We start from the raw sequence: 13455 nt of genomic DNA, 5'->3' as shown, positions 1-13455 counted from the left end.
GACACAGCCACCTGTGTAAGTCACCTGACCCCAAGAAGCTGTGTGAGCTGGGACCTCAAGACCCTGACTATGTGTTTTGGTCTGTGGTGACCATGAATGCATTTGACAAACCATCCACTGGGCTGCCAACCTCCTGCTGGCTTGAGACACTACCCTTCCAACTGAGCATATAAGAAATCAGTCTCTCTAGATTTGCTATAATGTTGTCTCCCGCTGGTCTGAATGAAGCATGCAGTCTTGCTTTATGTTTCTAATGCCTAACCCTGTATAATACTTATGCCACTGTAAGTATTAGGGTTGTCTTAACATTATATATTTTAGTCAATGAATGATGACCAGGTTCCCCAGGAAACAGATGCTAAGATGAAGATATGCATGTGGAAATTTATTAGGGTACACCCTTGGACCAGCGCCTTTGCAGGCAGATCAGGAGCAAACCGCACTGCAGTGTGGAGAGGCCAGTGTTCGGTGCCATGCCCAGTTGACAGCATAAGCAGTATCTTTTTTTTTTTTTTTTTGCACTCCTACTAGCAATGGAGTAGTGTTCTTCCTGCTCCACATCCTTGCCAGTATGTGCTGTCTCTTTGGGTTTTGAACTTAGTAGGCAGTATCTTTGTATCTGCTGTTGACCAGACGTAGGTGAGAGACTGTCCTCAGGGTTAGACTCAGGGATGGAGAGTCATCCTGGAGAAACAGCTCTGCAGGCTCTCCTGAGAAGAGGAGCATCTGTGAGCTCTGCCCTGTCCTAGAGAGGGTCTCAGCTGCTCCCACATGGTGGCATGTGTTCACACGCACATCTACTCAGGACTGTAGGTGTGCCTGCAGCAGCAGCTGGCTTCCTTGTCCGTGTCCTGCAAAGGAAATAACCCAAGCTTTTATTGTTAAACACGGTGCATAGTCTGTTGTCTCAGTTAGGGTTACTAGTGCTGTGGTGAAACATCATGACCAAAGGCCCAAAGACAACTGGGTTTATTTCACTTACAATTCCATATAACCGTTTGCTATCAAAAGCAGTAAAGACAGGAACTCACACAGGGCAGGAACCTAGAGGCTGGAGCTGATGCAGAGGCCACGAAGGGTGCTGCTTACTGACTTTATCCACATGGCTTGTTCATCTGGCTTTCTTATAACATTGAGGATCATCAGCTCAGGGCTAGCACCACCCACAATGGGCTAGACCCTCCCCCACAGCTACTGATTAAGACAGTGTCCTACCAGCTGGACATGGAGGTGCACAACTTCAATCCCCGCACTCAGGAGGCAGAGGCAGACAGAGTTCTGAGTTTGAGACCAGCCTAGTCTACAGAGAAAGTCCCAAGAAAGCCAGGGTGACACAGAGAAACCCTGTCCCAGAAAACAAACATAAAAACAAACAAGAGGAGGCTCTGCAGGCCTGCCTGTGGCCTGGTTCATGGGGACATTTTCTCATTGAGGCTCACTCCTCTCAGGTGACTTAGCTGGGATCAGGCTGACGTGAAACCTAGCCAGCACATCTGCTAACCAATTGTAAAGCTTTCTCTTTCCATGCCACTGTGGAGTGTGCGCATATGGTCGCAGGAGCTCATGGAGATCAGAGGGTCTGGATTTTCTGGAGCTGAAATGACAGTTGCGAGTCACCTGATGTGAGGGTTGGGAACCAAACTTGAGTCCTGTGCTAGAGCAGTACAAGTCCTTACTGCGGAGTCACCTTTCCAACCCCAAAGTCTGCTAATTGAAAGTAATATTCTTGACAAATTAGAGCTCAGTGATAGAGTGCTTCCCCAGCATGCTCGAGGTTCTAGGGTTGACTTCTATAACCAACCCCCTTCCAAAAAAAAAAATTATATCAGGGCTGGAGAGATTCCTCACAAGTTAAGAACACTGACTGTTCTTGAAGAGGACCCAGGCTAAGTAATTGGCATCTACCTGGTGGCTCCTAACAGCCTGTAACTCCAGTTCTAGGTCTGTGTGTGGTGCACAGACAGGCAAACCACTCATACTCATTAAATAAAATAAATAAACCTAAAAAGTAAAATTAAAAACGAAACGTGGACTAAGAAGAGGATGAGCCCGAAGCTGTGCTGTGTCGCTTTCTCGACTTTGCCCCAAGCATCTCAAAAATAAGATCTTAAAAGCCCACAGCTCAGGACTTCTGATTGGCTGCAGGAATTTCACCAGTGATGATCTTGGAACAGCCCTGCACAGATAGGGACTATGAGTGGTTGCTAGGCACTGCATCTGATGGCCTAACCCCAAGTGGGTCCCTCACCTTGCTGTGCCTTACAGGCTTTTATCTGGTGAAGGAGAGAACATAGCTCAATACCTCACCAGATCCTGCCTGGTTCCCATATGATCTATAGAAATAACAGTCCCTAAACACTCCTAAAATGTTCATGTCACTTGTCTTGGTGGCCACTGCCACTCTGATGGCTTATTTAATGACTTCTGAAAGCACATAAAGATGATATATACTTCTAATTTGGATGAAACAACATTAGAGAAGGGAGCACTCACAGCAGGGATCTCTGAGGGGTGATTTGTGTTTTAATATCACAAGGCCATGATGTCACTGTGTTGGTCTATGGATATTGAGAAGAGAGGGTTGGAGAAAGGAAAAAGACCATGGTCACAGAACAGGGACAGTCTCTGGATTCTGACTTAGGTCCTATCACTTCCTCCATTCTTTCTGATGCCCAGATACCCAACCCCACAGGTAGTGGGGATTTGGACAGGACAGAGCTGGACTCTTACTCTGTGTCATTTACTAATGCTTGTGGGAAATGGGAGGGTCTGGTACGGCCCCTGATGCTCTCATCACAGAGGGGATGGAAGAGTGGTTATCTCTCACTGTTTCAAACACTTTAAGAGGGCACAGATCTCTAGCAGATCTGAGCTCCAGCATCCCTCTTTCCAGTCCTCACTAAGATAGTTTCGCCAAGCTCCAGCCTCCCTGAGCTCTAGAATCCCTGAGTCCCAGTCTCCCTGAGCCCCAGCCTGCCTGAGCCCTAGAATCCCTGAGCTCCAGCATCTCTGAGCCCCAGCCTCCCTGGGTCCCAGCCTCCCTGAGCCCCAGCCTCCCTGAATACCAGCATCTCTGAGCCCCAGAATTCTGGTGGCTTCTCCCACTAGATTCAGATTCAAAGCTTGTTGCTGGTATAACCATTGATATAGTACCTGGTCACATATCTTTGCTCTGTCTGCAAGGATGACTAGAAAGAGACTAGCTGGATATTTGGTACCATAGTAAAAGGCAGCTCAGGCCTTGTAAGGAAGATCCCACTTGGTAAAAAGGGTGTGGATTCTAGGCAGCCCAAAACGTGAGAAAGTTTCACCAATGCTAGTAATCAGAACTCATAATTTGTGTTTTCTCTTTGTGAGACACTTTCAAGTGATTAAACATGTTTATCCACAAGGCTTTGAAAGCAGCTGAAAAGTCACCCACCTCACGCCCCCACCATGCCTAAGATACAGAACCAGCCAAGTGAAAACAGCCCTGTAGATCTGTGCTTGACTGCAGGTAGTACCCCAGGATCTTAACAGCACCCAGCTGAGTGCAAGGAACAGGGGTAAAGTGTTTATTGTGTACCCACTGGTTCTCCAACTGCTGCCTGGAAGCTTGGCAGCATCCTCAAATGTACAATCTAACCCAAAGGCTGAAAAGATAGTGGGTGTGCTTCGTTTTGCCTTGTTAAGAGTGATTCCAGGACTTAAAAGCACTCACAGTCAGCTGTTCCCACCAGTGACTGTTTGGCTAGGGTAACCCTATTCTTAGGAGCCTCAGTAGGAAGCTCAGGTTCCCGAGATTAGCATTTAGCCAACCATCAGAACCAGAGTAAGAGCCGGGCTCACCCCCACATGCAAAGGAGAGCAGCTCAGTCTGAGACTAGAGAATAAAGAGCCACATCCCAGTGACGTGGCCAGGGACTTCCTTGCTTGCAGTCTCTGCCTGCCCTGCAGATGCTGGCTATATCCTCTGAGCATCCTCTGTTGAAAGTACCCAGGAAGAATCCAGATGAGGGAAGAGAGCCAGCATCCAGCTGGCCCAGGAAACCATTGTTCCTTTGCAAACAACAGCCACCATGCTAGACAGCCTGGGTGCCATGAATTTGGGTGACACTGGGTAAGAAGGGCTAGTGGCCCTAACACACTTTTAATGTTAATCACGATGAGAACTAACTATTCCATTTGGGGGGGAAAATAACAGGAAATTAACAAATATCCTGGAACTTATCATACATATTTTGTTTTGTATGTTTCGAAATTTATTTCTTATGGGTGTGTGTGTGTGTGTGTGTGTGTGTGTGTGTGTGTGTGTGTGTACCACAGCACACTAGGGAACCGAACCAAAGGACAATTTGTAGGAACAAGTTCTCTCCTCTCCTTGCATGTGAGTTTTAGGCATTGAGCTTGAGTCACCAGCCTTGGGTCACCTGCTGGACCATCTTGTTGGCCTTCCGGTCCACTTCTCACCATTTGTCCATACCTCAGCACACATGCAGGAGTGACTGAGGCGGTCTCATCCCACGCCTCTATCACCTTGACAAAGGCTTCTATAGGCTCTAGGCACTTCATGGGGAAACACCAAGCCCTTCCCAAACTTCTTGAGCTGGGGCAGGCTCTGGTTCTGGTTTGTCCATTTCCTCATGAACATAAAAGCAAACATACTTACAATTAGATAGTTGTTGTATTTTTCCAGAAAGATCAGTAGACATCATTTGTTAATGCTCTCGAGAAAAATCTACCCCACGCAGGGAGGTCTACTCTACGTCCTTCTCACCTGCGATAACACCATGATACAAATGTTTTCTCTTTAGAAATAAGGTCTTGAATATTTACTCACTGTTGTAGCACTTAGACAGAATCATATCTCTTAGCCTTTCTTGGAGACATTGAAATGTTTTCTTCTGCAAGCAAGCCTAAGATGAACATTTCATTACACAAAGGTTTAGTAATACTCATTGTCCTAGGCTATGTCATTAGAAGAATAAATTACTAGATAAAGAATAGTTCTTTTCTAAATGCATTTTTCAGTTTGGGGAAGAGAAAAATAATTAAATAAAAGGCCCATTGGGATTTGGGAATAGCTTAGTGGTCAAAGACTTTGTTATGCACGTGTGGCGATCTGGATGCGAATCCTCAGAACTCACATGAAATCTGGGCACTGTAGCACACCCATTACCCAGGGTCCTAGAAAGAGAGGAGGCAGGTGCTGTGCCGACTGAGGTACAAGAGCACTGACATCCTATCACATGCTCTATTCTGTCTCTTAGATCAAGTAACCATGCATGCCTGGCCATCCTCAAGGATACAGCATAACACAAGCTGTGAATTCCAGGGTCATCAGGGGCCACCTCAGTGACCGCTGGCCACACCTGTAGCATGTGGCCCTCTGATTAAGACATTTTCATTGCTCATGACGGGCATCCTCCCTGAAGCCCAGACCAAATGTCTCACATGCCAAGCTATTGATTTAATCTTTTTCTGAGATATTGGCTTTTTTCAAAAGAAACTGTATTGGAGATAAACAGGGATCTGAGTGCACAGCCCCTTGGGGTTGGACTTTACCTTCTGAGTTTAAAAGAGAAATGACTTCTGAGACTCTACCCCAGCTCTGGCCCCACTCACACAGTATTGGTTCTGTGATGTGTAAATCACTGGAGTCAAGCACTTTTAATTCCAGGATGTAAAGAATGGATCGCTGGGAGTGCTTTGAAAAATCATTCAACCCAAATCATCCAAGAAAACTTGCGTTTACTGGGTGCTCAGACCGGTGCCCCGCAAGTGTTTGTGTGGAGGGAGTGGCTGGCCTGTTTTTCTGTCGAGAGATGGGCATGCAGGAGCCTCTGAGCCTTTTCACAAAGTGTGTGTGTTCACATGTGCATGTATGTACACAGAAGTCAGAGGTCAGTGAGCAACCTCACATATTTGTCAGGTGTATGCTATCCACTTTTTTGTTTGTTTATTTAACTTACTTATTTTGGCCCAGAACTAACCCAGCAGTTGAAGCTGGATGGGCAGTCCCCAGCTCTGGGAATATAGGGGTGAAGCACCACTTTCACCTTGCAAATAACATAAGTCCCTAACTTCTAATGGCTGCATTTCCATTTTTTCCCAACTGTACAATGGTGTAAGAATGCCGTGCATCCTGTAGAAGTTGTACTTCAAGCTCTGAGTTCTGATCTCCCCCGGGGAAGGCGAGCGGGACGCTCCAGCAGGTGGTGTTAGACATCTAAGGAACAGCACAGTTTACCACACTGCCCTGTCTGATGCCCTGACCCCTTTTGGTGATGTTTGTTGGCGCTCTGGAGGTTGTATGCCGATCCTACCCCGTTCTTTTTTTACTCTGACAACTATAATATTATCTAACACTTCTACACATCATCCGCCTCAAATGCTTGCCTGTTAGCCTGTGGAAAGCAGCAGCCACTGAGCAATGAAAGCCAGGGTCCCTCTGCAAGGCCCCAGAGTACCTGATTACCTTACATCTCAGCAGTCACACATGGGTGCCTTTACCGGGTGACCACAGACTGTCAGAATCCTGTGTGACTTTACCTTGATGTACCTCAATGCCACCATAGTAAAACTGCTTAAGGGTGCTACTTAGACAGGCTTTCTTTGGGGAAGATCTGAAAACTGTATGCTGCCTTTATCCTCAAGAAAGTAAGAGAAAGAGACATGAGGAGATGGAGAGGAGCAAGGCCTGGCCTGGGGAGCTTAGAGTCTTTGTCTCCTGCTGTGTATGCAGAAGCCATCCTGAGCAGAATGCTGCCTGCCTCCATGTTCACAGCTGTGAACCCTGACCTTTCCCAAATGTCCTGACCTTTTCCAGACAGATTCGGTTGAGTGTGTAGTTTTCTTATGGTGTCAAGAACAGTGTTGCTTTTCTAGGCTCTCCCTCATGTGGCAGGGTGATGGGCGGTATGGGAACAGCCAACAAAACACCACGAGATGCTGACTCGCCACTGTCCAGGGCCAGCTCTTGATGGCAACTCTAGCCTGACTGCAGGCTACACACTCCAGGGGGAAGCTGACTAGTCCTCTCGTCCATCAGCGCAAGCCTGAGGTGGGACCTCACTTCCCAGCAGATATACCTGGATGTCTCTGTTCTAGGTGAGTACAGTCTAGCAGGTAAGTGCTATCCCAGCCACGTCACTTGTGCTTTATGGTCTTGAGATGGAAAGGTCTGGATGCCTGAGACCCATCCTCAAAGGCCAACCCCAAGTCTTTGATGGACAGACTTTCTGTAGCAAGGTGAACTTTGTTGATGCTAAAGCTTCGAGTTGTCTAGTTGTCTTCTCCAGAGGTGGTCTAGAGGTATTTCCATACTCTATCTCATCTTCATTAACTCAAATACAGCTACTTAATAGAGTCTGGGGCTAAATGTGGTTTATGTTTGCAGCATGTGTTTCTGGCCGTTCTAAACAAATGTATTTACTCCTACCACCCCCTGCATGTTTACTTACATTACAGATACTGCTCAGGGATGATGCTAATGTGGGCGAGGGAGAATCAGAACCACACAGGCGGAGGGATGTCTATGGCCTCATTGAAGCTGAAGACTCCCAGCAACTGACTGTAGACAGCTTTATCCTTGAATCCTATGGGAAAACATTATTTTAAGGGCTAAACTGAGTCCTACCTTTATAAAGATTAACTTATTCATTTTAATGTGCATGGATGTTTTGATTGCATATATGTCCATGCAGTGTCCATTGAGAGCAAAAGAGGGCATCAGATCCTCTGGAGCTGGAGTTACAGACCATTTTAAGAAACCACAGGGTACTGGGAAATGAACCCAGGTCCTCTGCAAGGATAGCCAGTGCTCTTAACCACTGAGCCATCTCTCTAGTCTCACCCCCCTTTTTTTGGTTCATTTTCTACTATTTGCAACCTGGATATCCGATGTTGAAGGAGGGCTGACACTTCAATAGACAGCATGCATTGTCTTGTGGGAGACGGCTGTATCCACTGCACAGATGAGGTAATGCCCCTGCAGTAGTCCACTGTCTCCTCTTCCTCTCACATTCACAGGTATGCCCTCCGTTGTCTATGGCTCCCGTCTAGACTCGAACATCCTTCCTCAGCATCTTGGGTCAGTGAAAGAGATCAGTCTCCTGTACCAGAGTCTAAGACATTCCAGTCTCCTGTCGCTCCTCACAGCATCCTGAGGTAGACTAGGAAGCTCCCTCCGACTCTGCTGTAGCCACGGACACATCATCAATGTCCTCCTTCAGAGGCAGGAGCCATTCTAGAGAGGATTCTTGCCTGATTGCTGCAGAGTGCTCCCTTTTCCTCTTCCCTCACCGTGCACTCTGGGAGCCTTTCTTGCTCACTGGCTTAGTGCTCTTTCCTCTTCTGTTGCCACAGACCCAACACCCCCTGCTCCACAGAGCATGTGCAAATGAGGGCATGGACATTTCTTCTCTTTCAAGGGTCAAGTGGCCCAGCAGGGCTCTTTCCCTTTCTGAGGTGGCACAGCTGGGGTCCCACCATGCTCTGTTGTGGAGAATTTCGACTGGGATGTGAGTCCACTGATTTTGGTCTGTCTCTTCCTTCCCTCACCCTGACCCAGACTGACCGGGCCCTGTCCTTATCCACAGCCATGGTGGGCCTGGTTTCCCCAAACTGGGCGTGACTTCCTAGCAGGCAGAGGGCTGCACTTATCATCTGGAGCATTGACAAATGAAGCTGTGGTTTCTGAGGAAACGAAGTCCTCAGCCCTCAGGTGCCCCTGACATCCTCATCTGTGTCTGGGCTCAGAGAGCCACAGGGCCCTGAACTTATTACTAGGAATAATGGGTAAATGCAAGCAATTATGTGTTGAGTTTGGGCTGTGCTTCAGTGAAGGGGCAGAGAAAGGCAAGTCCTGAGGCCCTTGGGTCATATCAAGGTTTTGAACCAGAGCCCAGTGTGACCCCCGGTTGGACCAGGTGCTACTGGGGTGCATCTCTATGAGTTGCTCTAAACCCTGGCAGGTTACAATCATGTACACAGTAAACGCACCCAATTTCTACTCAGCTGTCCAAGGTAAAGTGGAACAGGTGATGGATGCTTTGAGCCTTGCTGGAACTTGCCCTTCTACCCAGAAGTCTACACACAGGCCCCGGCTGCCCCGGTAATGAAGGCAGAAGACCCCAAGTGAGGCTGCCTGCTGACATACCCCAAGGCCTGTCCTGGAGGAGGGCGGATATGCAAGGACTCAGCACACTGCCTAGACAGCATCCACTAAAGCCACACATCTACATACACTCTGTCCTGGACAGATTCCTCCGAGACCCTGTGGGAAGGCACGTCAGTGGATAGTGTGGGAAATGTGCCTAAGAACATTCAGACAGCTGCTTATGCCTGAAGTCCCAAGTTCAGTCCCCAGCACCTGTGTTAAAAGCAGGGTGTGGTGGCATGTGTCTGTAATCTCGGCACTGGGGAGATGAGACACGAAGTCTCTGGGGCTCACCAGCCAACCAGCTTAGCTGAATGAGGGAGAGTCAGGTCAGTGAGAGACCCCATCTGACAAAACAAGGTGGATGGCTGTCCTAAGGAATGACACTCAAGGCTGACCTCTGTGTGACCTGTGTGTGTGCACATGTACAACTCACACACGTACACACACACATACACGTACACACACACACACACACACACACACACACACACACACACACACACACACACACCACACACCACACACGGGTAAATTCCACAGAATTACTTGGAAAAGGCACCAAATACAAAAAGAGGTCTCTTCTCTGCCTTTGCTGAGAAAGTCAAATGGACACAACACTCATCTGTCCAGCAGACAGTGGCCACTCAAGGAGGACTGGTGTCCCCTGGGATGGCTGTGGTTGCTTGGGCCAGGAGAGCCCCTGAGCTGGGAACCTATGCTTGGCATGTTTCTGAATGTTTTAGACTTCAGTTACCATCATCTAAATAAGAAGGGGAAGGCCCATCGGCCAAGACACTTGCTTGGTTTATATTAGAGCAAATGAGCAGGGAAAAGATTGGAGAGCTAGGGTGCAGCTCAGAGGAGTGGGAGACAGGAGACATCGAGTGCTAACTGAGTGGACGCACCGAGACACGTAGGATGGAAAAGCCAGGGCAACTGAACACCACTCCTCAGTTACTGCCCTGCAGTTACAGCTGGGAGGCCCCGTCTCATTGTGTGCTGCATTTGGACCATGAAATCTCCCTTCCAGGAAATAGTGTGGGAAGTAAATTGGAATCATTTTTCGTTCTCATGAAAGTTCAGACCTCAGACGGAACAAAATGTCAAGTTTAATGATCCCTCCCGGCACTGAGCTCGAAATCATTTTTTACCTCGTTTATCGTGTCACTGCTAGGTCACCATTGGACACTCAGCATTTTCCTTGAAAGTGTAGCTTACAGGTCTGCCTGCTCCTCCTCTATTTCTGCACAAACTGTACCAGTCTTTTACAGAGGAAAATAACCGCATCAATTAGAAAAAAAATGTCTCTCTAGAAATAAACTGAGAAAGTACAGATAATATGATTTACCTCCTAGAGAAAATAAAGCTGCATTGATTCTTTTTATGAAGGAAAAGTTAAAATGTGAAGTCAACACCACAGAGATCATAGGAGAAATTTCAGAATACCTCTTGACCTCACAGGTGAGGAAGCACTTCAAACACACGCATAGGCACGCGCACACACACACACACACAGAAACACACACACATACACACACATACACACAGATACACACATCACACACACACACATACACAAACACACACACACAGAGGCACACACGCACACACACAGGCACGCACACACACACATACACACAGATACACACATCACACACACACACATACACAAACACACACACACATACGCACACACACAGGCACGCGCACCCACACAGGCACACTCAGTGTGTGCTCATTAAGTCAAAGCAAGACATTCTGTTGCATGAAGTCACCAAGGTGACCAGAGACAGAAGCAGAGGACAAATACTTTCGGCCCCCCAAAGACACAGTCATGGGATCCTGAAAACAAATGAGGAAAGAACAGAGACATCACTGCCAGCTGTGGTGGGTAGAGGGTCAGTAGCTTAAAAGCAAACAGGCTGATGGGTGGAAAGGGGACTGGAGAGGATCCAAACTCAGAGTCCTGCAAGAAGCTGGGAATCAATGCCACACATTTAAAACAGTGCACCGTCAAGTGAGGGCCCCATAGACTGCACCCAAAAGTCAGCCTCCCAAAGCAATGTCAGCGTGCCTGATGTAAACTATCCTGCTACATTAATCTCTCCCCTTGTTGCTGCAACAAAATACCTGACAGAAACAACTCAACTAAGTGTTTTGGTGTCCAGTCCATGGCTCCAGCCCGCCATGGCAAGAAGGCATGGTGGCCCCGGCTTGAGGCAGCTGGTCACACTGCATCCTCAGTCAGTCAGGAAGCACAGGGCGTGACTGCCACTGCTCAGCTAGTTCCCCTTTGAGAAAGATTTACTTATTACAACTTCCATTTTATTATTTTTAATTATTTGTGTGTGTTTGTCATACGTATATGCATGTGCGTTTCAGTCTCACGGAAGTCAGAGGCATTGAATACCCCTTGGAGGTAGAATTAATTATAGGTAGTACTGAACCACCCTGCATGCTGATTGAAACTGAACTCCGGTCCTCTGCAAGATCAGAAAGCGTTCTTACCTACCGAAACATCTCTCTGGCCCCTTAGTTTCTTTTTATGTTCATCTTGACACAACCTAGAGTCACCTGGTCACATTCACCAACCCAATTACCAAGATGTCATTCGGGGGCTTGTGTTGTTAATTAATGTGAGAAGGCACAACCCACAGTGAGTGGCACAATTCCCTAGGCAGGTGGGCCAGGTTTGTATAAGAAAGCTAGTGAAGTGCAAACCTAAAGGTGAACAAACCAGTAAGCAGTGTTCCTCCTTGTTCTTGCCTTGGGTTCCTGCCTTCACTTCCTGTCCTGACTTCCTCAGTGATGGACTATGACCTGGAAGTTTAAGCAAAACCAGGCCTTTTCTTCCCAAGTTGCTTTTAGTCAGTGTTTATCACAGCAACAGAAAGAAAACCGTGCAGAAAGGGAGTCTGTCCTCACCCTAGCCACATGCTCGGTTTGACAGCCTTCTGCATTCTACTGGAAGTTTCCTTGTGCACTCTCTGCACTCTATTTTGGTCCCTTTGCCTAGGATATGCTAATCCCACCTTCATTTTTAAATGATTTTTTTGACAGCTATAGATGAGTGTTTTGGTTTGGTTTTTCAGCTATTTCTTTGATGATATTTTCTCATTGTTTTTCGGACTCCACGGTGTCCAACTGGAAGTCAGTGAGTTATTAATGCTTGCCCCTGACCTAGCCACCTACACTGCTGTAATTCATTGTCCTCCTGCATACCAGACCAACGAGGGTAAAGCAGAGCCAGGACAAATAGGTTCCACAGGGCTCCAGTCCAGCCAGGAACACTGGGAGTGTTACCTCTTAGAAGAGGCCTGGGTGACCTGTGGCATGCAAGTAGCTGGGGCCCCAGGTCTCAGGCTACAGTGGCAGAAGAGGGAAGTGGAGCTGCCTCCACTCTGATATGAGCCTCTCTGCAGGCAGCCAGAACCTGGCCAGCCAGGTGGTTCCAAGATCCAGCAGTGAATGCTTGGGGAGAGAGAACTCTTCCTCAAGCATTACAGCTCAGTAAGGACCTTCACTCTCAGAGGATCTTCCGGAAATAACACGTGTGCTTTGTTCCATGTAGACGGGGACTTTACGAACCTTCAGGAGTGGGATGGAATCTCGAGGGTAGATGTTTTCCACTGGCTGAGTTTGAGATGCTAATGATGCTCTATCTGCATGGGGAAAGACTCCAGGTGCTACCACATGACTGTGGTCTTCTCAATAGGCTGCCCTGCCTCCGGAAGCAGCTCCACTCCTGCCGTTCTCAAATCACTGAGATTCCCAGGTCTGAGCTCATTCAACCTTACCAGTGCTTATGCCTGTCTGGAGGCATGACCTACTTCCCTACATGCCTGGCTTCCCCACCCACCTGCAGAATTCCTTCCTCCAGACGGTTCTCAGGGACTGTCCACTCTATCTGTCTGTCCTGAAGAGTAGTAGGCTACTGAGACACCTCACTGGTGTGGAATCAAGAAGGAACCCCCCACTCCAGAGCTTGTGGCAGCTGCCTTGCCTCCTGGCAAGTGGCACTAATGCAAGGGAAGGGCTCACTAGGTCTATTCCATAACAGCTCCAGTATAAACAGACCCCTGATTTGTGACCTCAGAGAGATATAGAATTCTCAGTGTGGTTCCATTTCGTTGTCATTTGTATGAAGTAACAATGAAAGAGCATGTGGCATGATTGTGAGCACATCCTGGCCTCTGATTGGTTGTTCATCTATCAGAATGAGTTAAAAAGCCCTCACAGAAATCAAAGAGAAAGCAAACCCAAGCACACTGGGTTGCTTTAATGGATCCCTCCATGGCCTACGTGTGGAACCC

At 47.7% G+C, this 13455-nt stretch overlaps 1 long non-coding RNA gene across 5 annotated transcripts; it reads right to left on the bottom strand.

The window, feature by feature from the left end:
- Positions 1-374: 374 nt before the first annotated feature.
- On the bottom strand, positions 375-13215 carry LOC103692012 (uncharacterized). Of its 5 annotated transcripts, none has more exons than XR_001837492.3 (4): positions 12731-13206; positions 7443-7577; positions 4820-4895; positions 375-851 (listed from the first exon to the last, which is right to left on the bottom strand). It is a non-coding gene; the product is annotated as an uncharacterized LOC103692012 (long non-coding RNA). The 5 variants fall into 5 exon arrangements; XR_005503392.2 differs by having other exon boundaries at positions 13002-13202; XR_010066051.1 differs by having other exon boundaries at positions 375-4895; positions 12731-13203.
- Positions 13216-13455: the final 240 nt, after the last annotated feature.

Source organism: Rattus norvegicus, chromosome 4 (assembly GCF_036323735.1).
Source record: "Rattus norvegicus strain BN/NHsdMcwi chromosome 4, GRCr8, whole genome shotgun sequence".
Classification (NCBI taxonomy): domain Eukaryota; kingdom Metazoa; phylum Chordata; class Mammalia; order Rodentia; family Muridae; genus Rattus; species Rattus norvegicus.
This window is presented reverse-complemented; position numbering and strand designations above follow the sequence as displayed.